This window comes from Camellia sinensis, chromosome 7, assembly GCF_055761805.1.
Source record: "Camellia sinensis isolate YWXY chromosome 7, ASM5576180v1, whole genome shotgun sequence".
Classification (NCBI taxonomy): domain Eukaryota; kingdom Viridiplantae; phylum Streptophyta; class Magnoliopsida; order Ericales; family Theaceae; genus Camellia; species Camellia sinensis.
This window is the reverse complement of record NC_138967.1, coordinates 120,388,874-120,406,638: the sequence shown is the minus strand read 5'-3', so window position 1 is coordinate 120,406,638 and position 17,765 is coordinate 120,388,874. Positions and strand designations below refer to the sequence as shown.

Here is a 17,765-nt window from a genome sequence, read left to right as displayed (position 1 = left end):
TTTTGTTTTGTTTTGTTTTTTTTTTTTTTTTTTTTTTGGTGCAAATCGGATGGCAAGAATGACACAATAGGGAGCATAAATAATAATAGAAAAAAGATTAAAATTAAAAAGGAAAATAAATAAAAATAATAATATATATATATATTTTTTTTTTTGGGGAAATTTTTTTTTTTTTTTTTTTTTAGTAATAAGAATAATAATAATAATATATTAAAGGGAAAAGAAGGTGCGCTGGTGGTGTAGTGGAAAGTGAAAAATTGAGAGAGACAGAGTGGGGTACAACATGATGATGTTGGGTCCATGGAATGGAGAGAGATTCGAAAAAATGTGAGTGGTGTGGGTCTTTAGAGAGAGAAACCGTGTCTCCCCCCTCCTCCAATGGGTGTGTGTGTATGAATCTGCTGGCTGACACCATCACCAGAGTCCAGCACAATACCAGTTGTACGACCACTAGCATACAGGGAAAGAACAGCCTGAATAGCAACATACATAGCAGGAGTGTTGAAGGTCTCAAACATGATTTGGGTCATCTTCTCCCAGTTAGCCTTGGGGTTGAGAGGTGCTTCAGTCAGGAGAACAGGGTGCTCTTCTGGAGCAACACGGAGCTCATTGTAGAAGGTGGGATGCCAGAGTTTCTCCATGTCATCCCAGTTGCTCACAATACCGTGCTCAATTGGGTATTTCAAAGTTAAGATACCACGCTTGGATTGAGCCTCGTCTCCAACATATGCATCTTTGTAGCCCATGCCAACCATCACACCAGTGTGACGTGGGCGACCGACAATACTAGGGAATACAGCCCTTGGAGCATCATCTCCAGCAAATCCAGCCTTAACCATTCCAGTTCCATTATCACATACGAGGGGCTGAATATCCTCGCTGTCTGCCATCCTATACTACCTCCTTTTGGGAAACCTTGCAATGAGAGAGAGAAGGGATGTCTTGGGTGGAATCACCACAGAGAAAGAAATTAGTGACGAGGAAGATGAGAAAACAAAGAAAGAAGAGTTTCTGGTATGTGTTTGTGATATGTGTTGAAAAAACTCCCGCGGGCAGCGAAGGCAAGGTTGCCGGCCAGCTGCCCGCCGGAAAGAAAGGAGTATAGGCCTAAATCTTATAGCTCTGATACCATGTAAAATATATTGATAGAGATAAATTGTATGTATTATTGATTGATGTTTACATATGTTACAATGATTCCTATATATAGAAGAGTAGGTGGTAGTAGGTGGTAGGTAGAGTAGGTGAAGTGGAGGTGGTAGTGGTGTAGTGGGTTAGGTTTAGTGGAGTAGGTGAAGTGGAGGTGATAGTGGTGTAGTGGGTTAGGTTTAGTGGAGTAGGTGAGGTGGTAGTGGTGTAGTGGGTGGATTTTAACAGCTATCCCATTAGCAAATTTTCTGGTCAATTTGGAAGATGCAGAATGAGTGTGTTTTTAATAGAAAACAGCCTATGTTGGACGAGCTAACAGAACTGATAAAGACGAGAGTTGTATTATGGTTTAAAGCTATGTCTAGAGGTTGTTTCTATTCAGTGCATGAGTTGATGACCAATTTGCAGCAAGTTAGGAAGTGTCTCTGCTGAGGATGGCTGTTTGAGGATGGCTGGTTATTGCTCAAACATCAATCTTTAGTGCCGTTGCTGATAGGTCTGATGTTGGATTGGAGTGAACCTAGTTGCTGATGTTGCTTGCTACTAATGGGTGTTGGTATTAGGCAGATGCTAGATGCTGCTATTTTTTGTTGCTGCAGAGTTACTGTTGGGGTTTTTTTTGTTCTATTTATTGGTTGCGGAGTCTTGGTTTGATAACAGTGGTTCTGAGCTGCTGATGAAGATGGAGTTGCTGCTGTGGGTATGTTCATTGTTGGATGATCGAGCTATTGCTGTGGCTGATTTTGGTCTGGAAGATTGCTCCAATTTGCAGAGTCCTGATGCTATGCTTCCAATGGTTTGTTATGCTATTTGAGCCTACTGGAGTATGCTACTGGTTGACTGCTAGTCTGTTGCATAGCATTGAAGGTCAGTTAGTGTATGAGGATGAGTGGAGGTTGCAAATAGATAGGCTGTATGCCGTAGTTTAGAGGTCAGCTGATGTAGGAAGCTGGTCTGCTCTGTGCAGATGTTAGGAGGGCAGTGGTATTGCTAATGTTGCTGGTAGTTGGTCTGCTCTGTACAGCTGGATGCTAATGCTAATGCTGCTGGATGCTGGTGGTATGTTGCTCATACAAGGCCTCAGTAAGCAAGTCTGCCTTTGGCCTATTGTTGTAATGTTGTTGGGTAGGGGCTGTTTAGGTTGCTAAGTGTGTTGCTCTAATTGTTGCTGGTTCTCTGTTGTTTTTTCCTTTCTTTTTTTGGTTCTTTTGATTGGTTCCTCACCAATCATGGGTTAAGTGCTAGCAAAGGATTATGCTACCTTATCGATACCAACTTAGCTGGGATTGGTAAGGCTAATTTTGATGCTTTTGCACTTCCTTTCTTTGTTGATGTAAGTTTTTGCATGTATCTTGCTTTCTTCATCAATAAAGTTTCCTTTTTGCTGATAAAAAAAGAAAAAGAAAAAGAGTATTATCTAAAAAGCTAGACTTGTCTCAAGTTTATTACTAGGAAAAATTATTCAATATTTTTCGAGTGTCACATGTTTATATTTCTTGATTAATCATAATATATTATATCTTCTCATGTTTCTCAATCACCTGATATAAAATTATGAGTCATATATTTTTTTACCAATCATAACACAAGTACCACGTGATTATAGTTTCAGAATACCCAATAACTACTCTAACACTAGTGGATTGAATTATTTCAATTAGGACATGTGGGTTTACTATCGATTCAAATTCACTATTAGACAAGCCACAAAAATTTATGTGGTGTGGTTCGCAACATTAGTGGGTTGGCCTTTATGGCATGATGATAGAAATGTTATAAGTTTCAATTTTTTTAATAAATGATGATCAAATGTCTTATATGAGTATAGGATTCATATAAGCGTGTACTCCACACTCATGTGAGGCATTTGATTATTTATTTGATAGAAAATTTAGTATTTCTACCATAATCTCATGATGATAATATGTTGTTGGTTTACGGGGAACAACATTGGCATAGGAGCCCCATTTATTGACAACGTTATCATGTTTGTTGTATGACAAATTATTTATTTATTTATTTATTATTATTATTAATTATTTACATAAAGTTTTGTCATGGTTACAAACAGTGTCACCATTATTGTCATAATCTTATGGACTCATTTGCTTGTTAGGAACTAGCTAGACCCAAGAAAGTGCAAGTTTGATTAATCAGAGGGAGAACTACGGCCCAGTGGCCTTTTAGACATAGATTAACGCATCAACAGTTATAATTTTTTGAGAAAAATTGTCAAGAAGTACAAATTAAAAAAGGTCAAGTATTAGATTCAATAGATTTTTTTTTGTTGTTGAGAGGGTGAGAAGTTTTTTTTGTTAGTTTTAAAGGATATTTTGTTTTTAATTTTACCGCTTAATTTATTTGTTGACTGTTCAAATTTATATGTTTCTATTCAAATTTTTTTCCCCTTATTTGTCTAAAATAAAATTAACTATTGAAATTTACTACTTGATCTGTTGAATTTTTACACCTCTCTCTATTGGAATTCTCATTTTTGACTTATCTGTTCACATACTCATTTTATTATCTATTCAATTTTTCCCTGAATTCTATTTGTCGAATTCTATTTGTTGAAAATTTGATTATATCTATTTAAGGTCTATCTGTGTGAAATGCTATTTATTAAAATTATTGTCCTAATTTTTGCAAAACTCCAAACTCTACTGGAATAGATTGGAAGGAGATGATTATGATGATGAAGATTTTCCAGATGTGAGCCTTGAACACAGATTTGAGCTCCAAAAATAAATAAATAAATAAATAAAAATAAAAATATTCAAAACCCTAAATACACAAATTTAAACCAGTAAGAAGCAACAACTACAAAATCACTAAGTTCAAAACCCTAATAACATATACACAAGAGGACACATGAGGAAAAACCCTAAAAAATAAAATATATAAATATAAAATAGATTGATCCACTGTTGTGACCAGATCTTAACCAAAGTTGGGGAAATATTGTGAAAGATGAAATCATGAGAATTGAGAGGCTGATTAGTACCGAAGAAGCTTTAACTTGGCACATCAACTTCTACAAAAAGTTCACCTCGGCTGGATCTGGCAAATCCAATGGTTGATTTGATTTCGGCGATGAAACAGATTCTCAGGCAAAACATGGTCAATACGCCACTATATCTCGGAATTCGGATCCTCGGTCGCCCTACCCGGCAGCCCCCCAAAACGACGTCGTTTTGGGGGTTTTTTTTTTTTTTTCTTTTTTTCTTCTTCGTTGTTGCTTTCTCTCTCTTCGCAGAGAAACCAGAGGGAGGGGAGCGGAGAGGGAGAAGAGGGAGGAAGGAGGAGGGAGGAGGCTGCGACCGTCGCCTCGCCGCCGGCCGTCGCAGCCGTCCGATCGTCGTCCGACCCACCTCGTCGCAGCAGCTGCACCGCCGTCTCCTCCGCCTCCGGCCCCGCCTCCTCCTCCTCCTTCTCCTCCCCCACTGGTTATGGCCCCCTCCAGTCCGGCCCTGCCCTTCCCTTCCCTTCCCTTCCCTTCCTCCTCCTCCTCCTCCCTCCTCCCTCTTCCTCTCCTTCCTTCCTCTGCGTTTTTTTTTTTTTGAAAATTTGCCCCCAAAACGACGTCGTTTTGGGGGCTGCTGGAAACGGCTGCTGGGTAATGCGGCCGAGAATCCGCGCTCTATATCTCGCAGCTTGGCTAGTGTTTTACGATCGAAATTGAGAGAGGACAATGGTTATGGTGTCGAAGATGAAAACACACACACACACACACAAAGAAAAATAGAGAGATAGAGAGACCTAATTGCCCATGTTAGGGAATCGAGATCAGATCCGATCGAGGAGATTGATGATGATGATCTGAGATTATGAAACTAGAGTTGGGGTTAGGGTTTTGACGATGTGTTTAGAGATTCGTGGGATAAGAAAATGATGGCAACGGCGAGGTAGTAGGAGAGAGAGAGAGAGAGAGAGAGGGTTTGATGTTATGTTTCATCATATAACATATATATATACACATGGATAATTTGGTCATTTTGCAGGAGCTTGTCCTTATGGACAAAATATTTTAGAGATTGGACTTTTGGGCAAAGAAAATCCAAATTTGGATTTTTGGATCGAGTGCCTTATTTTTTTTATTATTTCTTTGTTATTTTTTTTTTTTTTGAAATTTCAATTAAAGTGAGAAGGTGAAACTTAATTACAAAAAGTGGAAATTACCCATTCAATTTACCAAAATGTTCTTTGTTACTCTGAGCATTATTCATATACAACCCTCTATTGTAACGCCTCAAATTTTATAATCCTTTATGCAAACTAATTTATTAAATAGCTTCCAGATATTATCAATTTAAATCCATTTCCCATCCGATAATCTATATGAGGAAAACAATAGTTTTTCAATGAAAGTAATCTCTTTCTCATTGAACTAATTCAAGACATTACATTTTTTTGTTCATAATACAAATCACAGTTGAAGGAGTTATAGTAAAATAAAAAATAAATATAGCCTAGTAGTGTACAAGTTTCATGGGCAATCCCTTGATTACAAAAAAGGTGGACATCTATTCCAAAACACAAAATAGCTTGGGAGCTTCAACAAGTAACATTTAATAAGCCTTTGTACTCCATTCAAAACATCCTCCACCGCCTCGCTACTTGGGCGGGGTCACACCATCAAGTCCTAAAAGTTTTGTTAGATTGGTGTGAGGTAATGCCTAATAACAATACCATAAACAGAGTATATAAATGATTGAAATGCGTATGATCATGCTATGCACATGTCATGATAAAATTCTTTTTTTTTTTCTTTTCTCTTTTAAAATCAATGATGTTCAATGCACGATTTCCATTTAAGAACTCATCATAAAAAATGGGGCGATAAATATGCAATGACATCCCAAACAAGAGCCGCAAATCCATGCGTACTTATATAGATTTTTATAATGAAAATATCCGTACATTTGCCTACTCTAAAAAAACAGGGCGATGGACACCCAAAAATATTTTTTCCTTCCATATTTGCCGACTCTAAAAACGGCAGGGCCAGTGGACACTCAAAAATATTTTTCCATATTCGTTTGCGATAGGCTCAAGACAGGGCAATTGGTCACCTCGACTTCCCCCGCGGGTGCTACTACAATACTCTACTCATTTTCAAAACCCGACTCAACTAACTACTCATACTGTATTTACCCCCTTTCAACATTTCTAAATATCTAATAGATTGAACCAATCGTGAGATAAAATTATGGATTGCAATGCAATGCATAGGTTTGTAAATATTTCAATTAGCCTAAGATTCATTCATTTACAAAAATAGAAATTTAACATAGTTCATGACTAAAGAAATCTCCAACTCTATACCATTTGCATAGCTAAACTCCTCCATCACAATGATAAAAACCAAACTACTCCAAATCAATAATCACACGTATACATATTTACTAAACATCAACTTGATTTCGCATTTCATAGTCTAATTGGACAAGATCCCTTCTTTAGAGCAAAATCAAAACTAGGGTTTTGCAAAAATTAGGACTTTTCTGTTATTTGTATATTTACTACAAATACTCATCAGCAACAACCCTTATCATCAATAATTAATCCAAATCATTCAAAACTTTGGGTAAAACCCTTCTTCATTTTTTTTTTTAATGCATAAAAACTCATTTAATACAACACAATCCTTTCATACATACATATAGCTAAGAAATACCACATATACATCTCAAATCTTAGATATAATAAGTTAAGAGTACCCATACCTCAAAAATGAGAGCTAACAAAAAATACCCAAGCAAGAACCTTGACGAAATCGCAATTCAATAGGTCAAGATGTCGATCTTCACTTCTCCTTCACTTTTTTGGCAAGATTTAAGGTGGATCCTTAGTAAAAATGGAAGAAATCAAAAGTTCGGGGCTAGGGTTGTTTAGAAAAAGGGAAATGAGGAAGAGAGGAAATGAAAAAGTGGAGCGAAAGTTGTGTTGGAAAAATGGTTTAATATAGGCATTTTTGGGCCATCTTTGAGCCCAAAATCGAGTGGGCCCCAAATGTCTTTTGGGGTGGGTTCGAAGAGGTGAAATGTTCTTTGCCGCGTAGTAAGTTACACGGTGAAGACAGTTAGTCAAAACCATTTATGAGTGAATGGGAACTTGACGTCATTTTTGGGTTTGTGGAATTGAACAAATTCAAGAATTAAATGTGGGTTTCCTAATATGGGTTGTCCTACATTGAAAATTGAAGAGAGCTTTTGTAAGTATATAAGCTCTAGACTACAACACTTGGGTTGGGCCATAAGGGGTACCCCAAGTTTGTAAAAGGGAGGAGTTATGGACAAAGTGAACCTTAGCCCAAACCACCACACGCGCGCGCGCGTGCCGCCGCCGCTATGCCAGGCGCGGGTGTGGGTCGGGTCGATTCTAAATATTAATTTTTTAGACAAAATTTATTTGAATTTTTCCTAAATTTCATGCAGGAAAAATTAATTTGAATTTGAAATTCAAATTGTTGTCCAACAATTGTGTCTCTTCTTTTATTCCGTAACAGATTTCTGAACCCGAACTACTTTCTCAAATCTGTTCAAATCCGGACAGTTTTCAGATTCAAAAAAACCTGGACAGTTAACAGATCTATTTGAATTGGTTTGCACTTATTCATTTACTTCTTCAACAGATTTATTTTTTCAAATAGATATAAACTGTTTTGACAGGTTTTTTAACTGCTAGAAACTGCCCAGCAGTTACTAATAGTTTACAGATTAATCTGTGTCCAGTTCTGTTCAAATTTTAAATCTGTATCTGTTGAAATAGTGCAGTATATGTTCAGTTTAAAAGTTGCACCTGTTAGATTCAAAATAACACATGTTCAGTCCTATTTATACCTCAGTTGTTCCAGCATTTTTTCCAATTCGAAAAATCAGTCTGCAATTTATATGTTTGTTGTCCTATTTCTCTCATTTGCATTTATAATCTACATTATAGTTTTAGAGAAAATCAAAGAGAAAATTAGAGCACAAGGTTCTAGTTCGCCGAACAAATTTATTTGGAGTGCTATTACAAATTTGTGAAAATCATTGTATCTTGAGAGATAGATGCCACTCAACCGTAAGCACCATAGCGGGGCGAATCTGTCTTAAGGACAGAGTGTTACACACTCGACTTGGTTTTTAATTTTTCATTTGGTTCAATAAATAAATTTTGTAAGTTATTTATTTTATTTTGTTTGATTTAGTTTCATTTTATTTTATTTACACAGAAGATTGTTCCAACAATCTCAAGACAGATTCGAATTATTCTGTTTACAGAATTTTTCGTTTATTTCTTTTTTTCTTTCTTCTTTTACAAAAATTTATTTTCTATGGATTTACAAAATAATATTCTGGTTGGAAAAACAAATAGTGATTATATGCTATTTGACAGATAGTAGTAATATACTATCTATTTTCTTCAACAACTAATAGTAATATACTTGTGTCATTAATAATTCAGAATATTTATTTGTGGAATTTTTCCAGAAATTAATTTTGGTTTTTCATAAATTATTTTCTGAGTGTTTATTAATTAAAAAATTTTGTTTCAGACTTTTTTTTAATTATTGAAGTGTTATAGAAATTTAATTTTTTGTGTGGAATTAATTTGGTTAAATAAAATTTTATTTTATTTCCAACTTAATTGAAAAATAAAAGTTACATTTTTGTTTCTTTTATTTTTACAGAATTTAATTCTGTGAATTTGGATTATTTTTCTGTGTAGTATAAATTCTAATTATAATTTTGTTTTATAATTTAGAACTAATGGCTACTAAACAAATGCTCAAACAAGTAATATTGTGGTGGCTACAATTGCACCAACCCCCTCTCCTGTGGTGACAATACCGGTAAATTACGGTGAAAAACTAGAGAAGTTCTCAGGAACTGATTTTAAAAGATGGCAACAAAAAATGTTGTTCTATCTTACAACTCTGAACCTGGCTCGTTTCCTCCGTGAGGATGCTCCTATTTTGAAAGAGGATGAAACCAACCGGCAAGTGGTTGCTGCAGTTGATGCCTGAAAACATGCTGATTTCCTTTGCCGAAACTACATCTTGAACGGACTTGGCAACACATTATACAACGTCTACAGTCCTATCAAGACAGCAAAGGAACTTTGGCAGTCTTTGAAGAAAAAGTACAAAACAGAAGATACCGGCTCAAAGAAATTTGTGGTTAACAAATTCCTAGACTTTGTGATGGTTGATTCTAAAACTGTGATCAGCCAAGTTCAAGATCTCCAACTCATTCTGCCTGACATTCATGCAGAGGGCATGTCTCTCAGTGAATCCTTCCAAGTTACAGTTTTAATTGAGAAATTACCACAAGGCTGGAAGGAATTTAAGAACTACCTCAAACACAAGCGCAAAGAAATGTCTTTGGAAGAATTAATTGTGCGTTTGAGGATTGAAGAGGATAACCGCGATTCTGAAAAGCGGGTTGGTAAGCATTTTATGAAGTCTAAGGCAAATGTGGTGGAACATGCTTCAAAAACCAAGAAACGAAAGCCTTCTGGAGAAAGTTCATCACAAGGCTCGAAAGGGGGGAGGGGGGGAAATAAAAAGTACAAGTTTAATGGCAAATGTTACATCTGTGACAAAGAGGGACATCGGGCCAAAGATTACTGTAGCAAAGGCAAAAGCAAAAGAAGAACAAGCAAGAAGCCTGCTCAAGCCCATATGACCGAAGTGGACAATATTTCCAATGGTGTAGATGACATCAATCTTTCTGCAGTTGTTTCCGAAGCAAATCTTGTCGAAAATCCTGAAGAATGGTGGGTGGACACTAGTGCTACTCGCCACATTTGTGCCGACAAAAAGATGTTCACATCTTATTCTATAGTGGATGACGGTGAACAACTTTTTATGGGTAACTCCTCAGCTTCCAAAGTTGAAGGACAAGGAAAGATTGTACTTAAGATGACATCTGGAAAGGAACTCACTTTCAACAATGTGCTGTATGTACCGGACATTTGCAAGAATCTTGTTTTGGGATCTTTGTTGAGTAAAAATGGGTTTAGGCTAGTATTTGAGAGTGATAAATTTGTACTTACTAAGAATGGGATGTATGTAGGAAAATGTTACATGTCTGATGGCCTTTTCAAGATGAATGTAATGATCGTTGTACCCTCAGTTATTAATAAAAATACATCTTCTTCTTACTTGCTTGAGTCTTCAAATTTATGGCATGGTAGATTAGGACATGTTAATTATGGATCTTTACGTAGATTAATTAATATGGAATGTTTACCTAAATTTGACATTGATTCAAATCATAAATGTGAAATTTGTGTTGAGGCAAAATTATTTAAAACTCCTTTTCATTCAATTGAAAGAAGTATGGAACTACTTGAATTAATTCATAGTGACATTTGTGATTTTAAATCAATTCACACCTGAGGTGGGAAAAAATATTTTATTACTTTTATAGATGACTATACTAGATATAGTCATGTTTATTTAATTCGAACTAAGGATGACACTTTGGAAACTTTCATTCAATATAAGAATGAAGTTAAAAATTAACTTGGTAAGAAAATCAAGAAACTTAGAAGTGATAGAGGTGGTGAATATGAATCACCTTTTGGTGAGTTTTGTAAAGAACATGGAATAATTCATCAAATCACCGCTCCTTACTCACATCAGCAAAATGAAATTGCTGAAAGGAAAAATAGGATTTTAAAAGAAATGATGAATACCATATTAATAAGTTCAGGATTACCTCAGAACTTGTGGGGGGAAGCAATACTTTCTACTAATTATATACTTAATAAAGTACCCCAAAAGAAAGTGGATCAAACACCTTATGAATTGTGGCATGGAAGAGTACCATCTTACAAATATATAAAAGTGTGGGGGTGTTTGGCTAAAGTGGTTATTCCTAGTCCTAAAAAGAAAGATAGGTCCTAAAACCATTGATTGCATTTTCATTGGTTATGCCAAGAATAATAACGCATATCGGTTTTTGATTTATAAATCAGAACATACCGAAATGCATGTAAATACTATTATAGAGTCTCAAAATGTATCTTTCTTTAAACATGTATTTTCAAACAAGACTGAACAAGAGACTAGTAACAATAAAAGATCTCATGATGCTATTACTAGTCAAGATCAAGAACATGATCAAGAACAAGAGCAATAGTTAGATCAAAATGAGGAAAAGGAACCTAGGCGCAGTAAACGTGCTAGAACCTCAAAATCTTTTGGTCCAGATTTTCTAACATTTTTGTTAGAAAATGAGCCTTTAACTTTTAAAGTGGCTATGTCCAGTCCTGAAGCTCCTTTATGGAAATAAGCTATCAATAGTGAAGTTGAATCCATCTTGCAAAATCACACTTAGAAATTGGTGGATTTGCCACCAGGTTGTAAACCTCTTAGGTACAAGTGGATTTTCAAAAGGAAAATGAAAGCGGATGGATCAATTGACAAATACAAGGCAAGACTTGTGGTCAAAAGATTTAGACAAAAAGAAGGTCTTGATTACTTTGGCACATACTCATCGGTTACTAGAATAACATCCATTAGAATGTTAATTGCTATTGCATCTTTATACAATCTAGAAATTCATCAAATGCATGTAAAAATTGCTTTCTTAAATGGTGGGTTAAATGAAGAAATTTACATGGAACAACTAGAAGGTTTTTCAATTCCAGGAAAAGAAAAGAAAATGTGTAAATTGGTTACATCATTATATGGTTTAAAACAAGCGCCAAAGCAATGGCATGAGAAATTTGACAAAGCAATGATATCAAATGGTTTTAAAATTAATGAGTGTAACAAATGTGTTTATATTAAAAACACAGACAAAGGTTATGCCATTGTATGTCTTTATGTGGATGATATGCTCATCATAGGTAGTAATAATGATATGATTAAAACTACAAAGAAAATATTGAATAAACATTTTGACATGAAGGACATGGGCATTGCTGATGTAATTCTTGGTATGAAAATTACCAAAACATCAGAAGGATATACTTTGTCACAATCTCATTACATTAAGAAAATACTTGACAAATTCAGCAAAGATGATAATCATTTTGCTAGAACACCTTTAGATGTTAATTTGTTTCTTTCTAAGAATGTACATGAAAGTATTTCTCAATTAGAGTATACCCAAATTATTGGAAGTTTGATGTACTTGATGAATTGTACTCGCCCAGATATAGCTTATGCAATCAGTAAATTAAATAGATATACGAGTAATCCGGGAGTAGAACACTGGAAAGCAATTATAAGGGTTCTAAGATATCTCCGATTTACTCATAACATTAGGCTAAATTATACTAGATATCCAGCAATACTTAAAGGATACAGTGATGCAAACTGGATATCGGATACTAGAGACTCAAAGTCCACTAGTGGGTATGTCTTTACTCTTGGTGGAGCGGTTGTATCTTGTAAATCTTCCAAACAAACTTGCATTGCTAGATCTATTATGGAATCAAAATTCATAACTTTAGACAAAATTGGGGAAGAAGCAGAATGACTTTGTCATTTCCTTGAAGATATTCCAATGTGGCCAAAGCCGGTGCCTGCTATTTGCATACATTGTGATAGTCAATTAGCAATTGGTAAAGCACATAGTCATATGTATAACGGTAAGTCACGACACATTCATCGTCGACATAATACCGTGAGACAACTACTCTCTAATGGAATTATTTCCATTGAATATGTGAAGTCTAAAGACAGCGTAGCAGATCTACTAACCAAAGGGTTAGCAAGAGAGTTAGTTGAGAATTCATCGAGGGGAATGGGACATAAGCCTATTAAATAAGAGTTACCGCAACGGCTACCCAACCTAGTTGACTGGAGATCCCAAGGTCTAAGTTCAAAGGGACAACCGAGTTATGTATGACTCAGATGGATCACTGGGGAGTCAAACTCCTATCTATTTCTATGATAAAATAGTGATGTCTGCAGCGTTTTAGGTTAAATAAAATCTTAATGATTCTTATATATAGGTAAACCTAGTAGAGTATGGCAGGATACTCTTCATAAGAATCACCTATGTAAGTGTGCACTGGGCCGGTTCTATGAGATTTGTGAAGGGCTACAATTCTCTAGAGCACTCATGAAAGACCAGGTTGTTCAGGGCCAAAATGAACACAATAGTGAGAACTAAACTGTGTCTGGGATATACTGTATGAGTTCTATTGTCTTGGTTTACACAAACGGCTGAACAGTTCAAGACATCATGTCCACTGGTTAGCTAGTAAATCCGATAGTGTCTCATAAGGGAAGGTTCAAAGCCAAAAGCTACCTATCCTTTGCAGAATATTTTCAATTTCTGTACTCTCTGTATTTAGATCATGTTGTTGCATTTTCTCTCTGTCAAATTCCATTCATGTGGGGGATTGTTGGAAAAATGGTTTAATATAGGCATATTTTGGGCCATCTTTGATCCCAAAATCGAGTAGGCCCCAAACGTCTTTCGGGGTGGGTCCAAAGAGGTGAAGTGTTCCTTCTTGTGTGGTAAGTCACACGGTGAAATGGTTCATCAAAACCATTTATGAATGAATGGGAACTTGACGTCGTTTTTGGGTTCATGGAATTGAACAAATTCAAGAATTAAATATGGGTTTCCTTATATAGGCTGTCCCACATTGAAAATTGAAGAGAGCTTTTGTAAGTATATAAGTTCTAAACTACAACACTTGGGTTGGGCCCCAAGGGGCACCCCAAGTTTGTAGAAGGGAGAAGTTATGGACAAAGTGAACCTTAGCCCAAACCACCACACGCGCGCATGCTGGCGCCGCCGTCTGTCCGGCCGAGCCGTGCCAGGCGCAGGTGTGGGTCAGGTCGGTTCTAAATATTAATTTTTTAGACAAAATTTATTTGAATTTTTCCTAAATTTCATGCAGGAAAAATTAATTTAAATTTTTTAATTTGAATTTGAAATTCAAATTATTGTCGACAATTGTATCTCTTTCTTTTATTCCATAACAGATTTTTGAACCCAAACTGCTTTCTCAAATCTATTCAAATCCAGACAGTTTTTAGATTAAAAAAAAAAACTGGACAGTTAACAGATCTCTTTGAATTGGTTTGCACCTGTTCATTTACTTCTTCAACAGATTTATTTTTTCAAACAAATTTAAACTTTTTTGACAGGTTTTTTAACTGCCAGAAACTACCCAGTAGTTACCAACGGTTTACAGATAAATTTGTGTATAGTTCTGTTCAAATTTTGAATCTGTATCTGTTGAAACAGTGCAGCATCTGTTCAGTTTAAAAGCTGCACCTATTGGATTCAAAATAACACCTGTTCAGTCCTATTTATATCTGGGCTGTTCTAGCATTTTTTCCAATCTAAAAAATCAGTCTGCAATTTGTATGTTTGTTGTCCTATTTCTCTCATTTGCATTTATAATCTACATTCTAGTTTTAGAGAAAATCAAAGAGAGTATTAGAACACAAGGTTCTAATTTGCCGGACAAATTTGTTTGGAGTGCTACTACAAATTTGTAAAGATCATTGTATCCGGGGAGATAAACGCCACTCAACCATAAGCACCGTAGCGGGGCAAATCTATCTTAAGGACAGAGTGTCACACACTCGGCTTGGTCTTTAATTTTTCATTCGGTTTGATAAAATAAATTATGTAAGTTATTATTTTATTTTGTTTGATTTAGTTTCAATTTATTTTATTTACACAGAAGATTGTTTCAACAAGTTGATTTTTAATTAGTTGACTATGAACAGACTGCTCGAGGGGTCAAACTTGTGCTCGAGCAGTGTAAGATCGAAGACCGCTTGAGCAGTAATTTTGTCGCTCAAGCGAGAAACTTCCCCTCTTAGAATTGCAGACATGCAGATACTGGATGTCTCCTTTCACCGCTCGAGCACTCTCTTATTTTTTAGAATATTACATCTACTCTCTTTTGCCACTCAAAATCCCTTCCTACCTGTAGACGTCCCGAACGTCCCGGGGGGAAATCCCCCGTTTTGTTCATTGGGCTCACTACAGTACAGGACTCAAAGTCACAGTCCTGTATCTAATCTCACAGAGTGCAATGCAAGACCGATGAATCATCAAAGAGTCCAAATCCGGCAAATCGTTTTTGAAAATAGATTTTTTGAAAGAAATGTCAAACATGGACTGCTTTTCCAGATACAGAGTCGGCACCTAAATATTTTATTTTGGAAAACTTAGGAAACCTTGACCCGTTGCCTAAGGCCATGTGTCCGTCATCAGCAAAGTTGCCTCAGCTCGAGAACTTGGGTACGATTGGGGAAGGTCACTTTGTGAGCACCCCCGCTCGCCCGATCAAAGATCGGCCTCTATTAACCATGATATCTAGTTTTGAAAACACTATGCGTTCTTATTCCGGTTATTAGCCTAGATTTACTATGTGATGCGCACAGCATATAAGTATAGACTGGATCGCCTGAATTGGAACGAAACATCTCATGTTTGTTTATTTGAAAATGGTTTGATGGTGCTACCCGCAAATAGGCTAAGACGTAGATTTGCCACCCTCGGGTGGGCTTAGAAAAAATGATTTTGCTACTCTCAAGTGGGCTTAAAACTCGCATTTAATGAATTGTTCCAATCCAAATAACCCAACATTCACCCCACAGGCATTCAGGCAGTTATATCACATAAGCAATTAGCCTCATGGGAAGCATGCTATCATTGCAGTCACTCACACATATGCAAGGATGCTAAAGCATAAAACTTACCGAGCACTCCAAGCCAAAACAGAAGCTGATTAGAAATCATGCATGAATCCTAATTATGCTTTAATGCCTAATGCAGCACATGTAAAATGCTACTAAAATAGGCTCGGCTATTCTACAATGGCATATGATGATGCTACAGCTAACACGTATTCAACTCGGAATTGAAATAAAATGCAGTTAGTATGATGCGCCGAGCCCGGTGCATGCAATACAGATGAATGATGCAAACATGCAAGCATAAGTATGCTAATTGAAACATGCCCTAATCTAACCATCATAAGCGGGTAAATAAAAGAGAGAAATACGTGGGGTTGGAAGACATACATCACACGCATGCACACTTATTACAATTGTGCCCTCGCTCGGAGGGTCCGAATAAATAATACAGTCCGAATAAATAGTACAGTCCGAATAAATACAAAATCCTAATTAATTAACAAATTAATTTAGGAAAGCAGGTAAATTAGCACGCAAATCCATGGACTGCCTCAGCTCTATTCCAAATGATGAATGATGCATGCTTGAGTTGCCTTGCGCAGAAATCCATTACGATGCCCCAATTCACCTCTGTTTGCAATTAATCCCGGAATGCTATGCAAGGCTCCAAAAGGCTGTTGATTTCTGATTTGCTGCAACAAAGAGCAAGAAAGGGGTATGGCAAAGTATTTTCACATATGTATGCATGACTACTCTTCAGGGAGTGTAGTCCTCGATCCTCGTGCCACCAATCACGCATCTCGATGCATGATGGCCGAGGAGTCAAATTGCACGACTCGATGTGAAATGAATGCACATATAAACACAACAAGACCTAAACTCCATCATGGGTAATCCGGAGTGTCGGCGACCGGGAATTAAGACAGATTCCGTCACTCGGAGTACGAAACATCCCTCGTTTCTCGTGCTTGGGCTAACTCCTATCCCAAACACAATGCAAATGAGATGGCATACACAATGCAACTAACATGTAACCTAGCATACGCAATGCTATGAAATGGCATACACAATGCTCGATGTGACATGGCATACACGATGCTCTAACATGCAATCTAGCATACGCAATGCTATGGACCGAAATGACATACACAATATGCGGGATGGACTTACACCAACATGAATGGACCTCAGCCACACTCACATCAGTGGCCATTAGATGAAAATGAGACAACCGAAATATGTGCACACATGCACGAATACCAAGGACCGAACCTAAGGCATGACATGCAACTCTAACAAGGCATGGGAAAGGATGAAAGATGGCATACAAACATGTAATTTCCAACACTGAAACATGATGCTAAATGGTCCCGAAACATGGAAATATGGCACCCGATGCATGAAATAAGCCCCGAAACTCAAAGCTAGGCACATGTATTGAATTATAACTATGCAAAGCAAGCATTATTTGGCCATGAAGTACAAAGATAGAGCCAAGGCAGTCCCAAGATGAGCACATTATCAGTTTAAGGCATGGCCAAAAGGTGCCAACATGAAGGGTCAAAACAACATGTAACATAGGCTAGTGAACCATGAGTTGTTCTACAGCTATGTGAAGCATATGAGGGCTCACCCAACCAGCCAAAAATAAAAGTATTTCATGCCAAATAAACCCCAAATAACCACTGAAATGCATCCAATGCATGCAAAAATGATGAGCTTCTTTGGAGGGCCATGCAAGGGGTTACTCAACACATACAACAAGGACACTTAGCATGGCAAAACCAACTCTGGAAATCAAATGTGATAAGCCTAAAACTCACCAAATGGGGCCTGAAATGGGTCAATGAAGTATACAATGAAAGGCCCCCTTAAAAGGCCTTGAATGGAATTGTTCTGCACATGCATCATAGACATAAAATAAGACCAAAGAGGCTCTAGACAGAGCTAAGTCAGGCCTTGAAACTCACCAAATTGAGCCCAAAAAGTGACTTCACAA

The 17,765-nt window shown here is 36.8% G+C and overlaps 1 pseudogene across 1 annotated transcript; it reads right to left on the bottom strand.

Annotated features, from left to right (window-relative positions):
* Positions 1–1,377, bottom strand: LOC145795285 (actin-1 pseudogene; annotated as a pseudogene). Its single transcript, XR_014335921.1, has one exon. The product of XR_014335921.1 is annotated as an actin-1 pseudogene (transcript).
* Between the last annotated feature and the right edge of the window lie 16,388 nt (positions 1,378–17,765).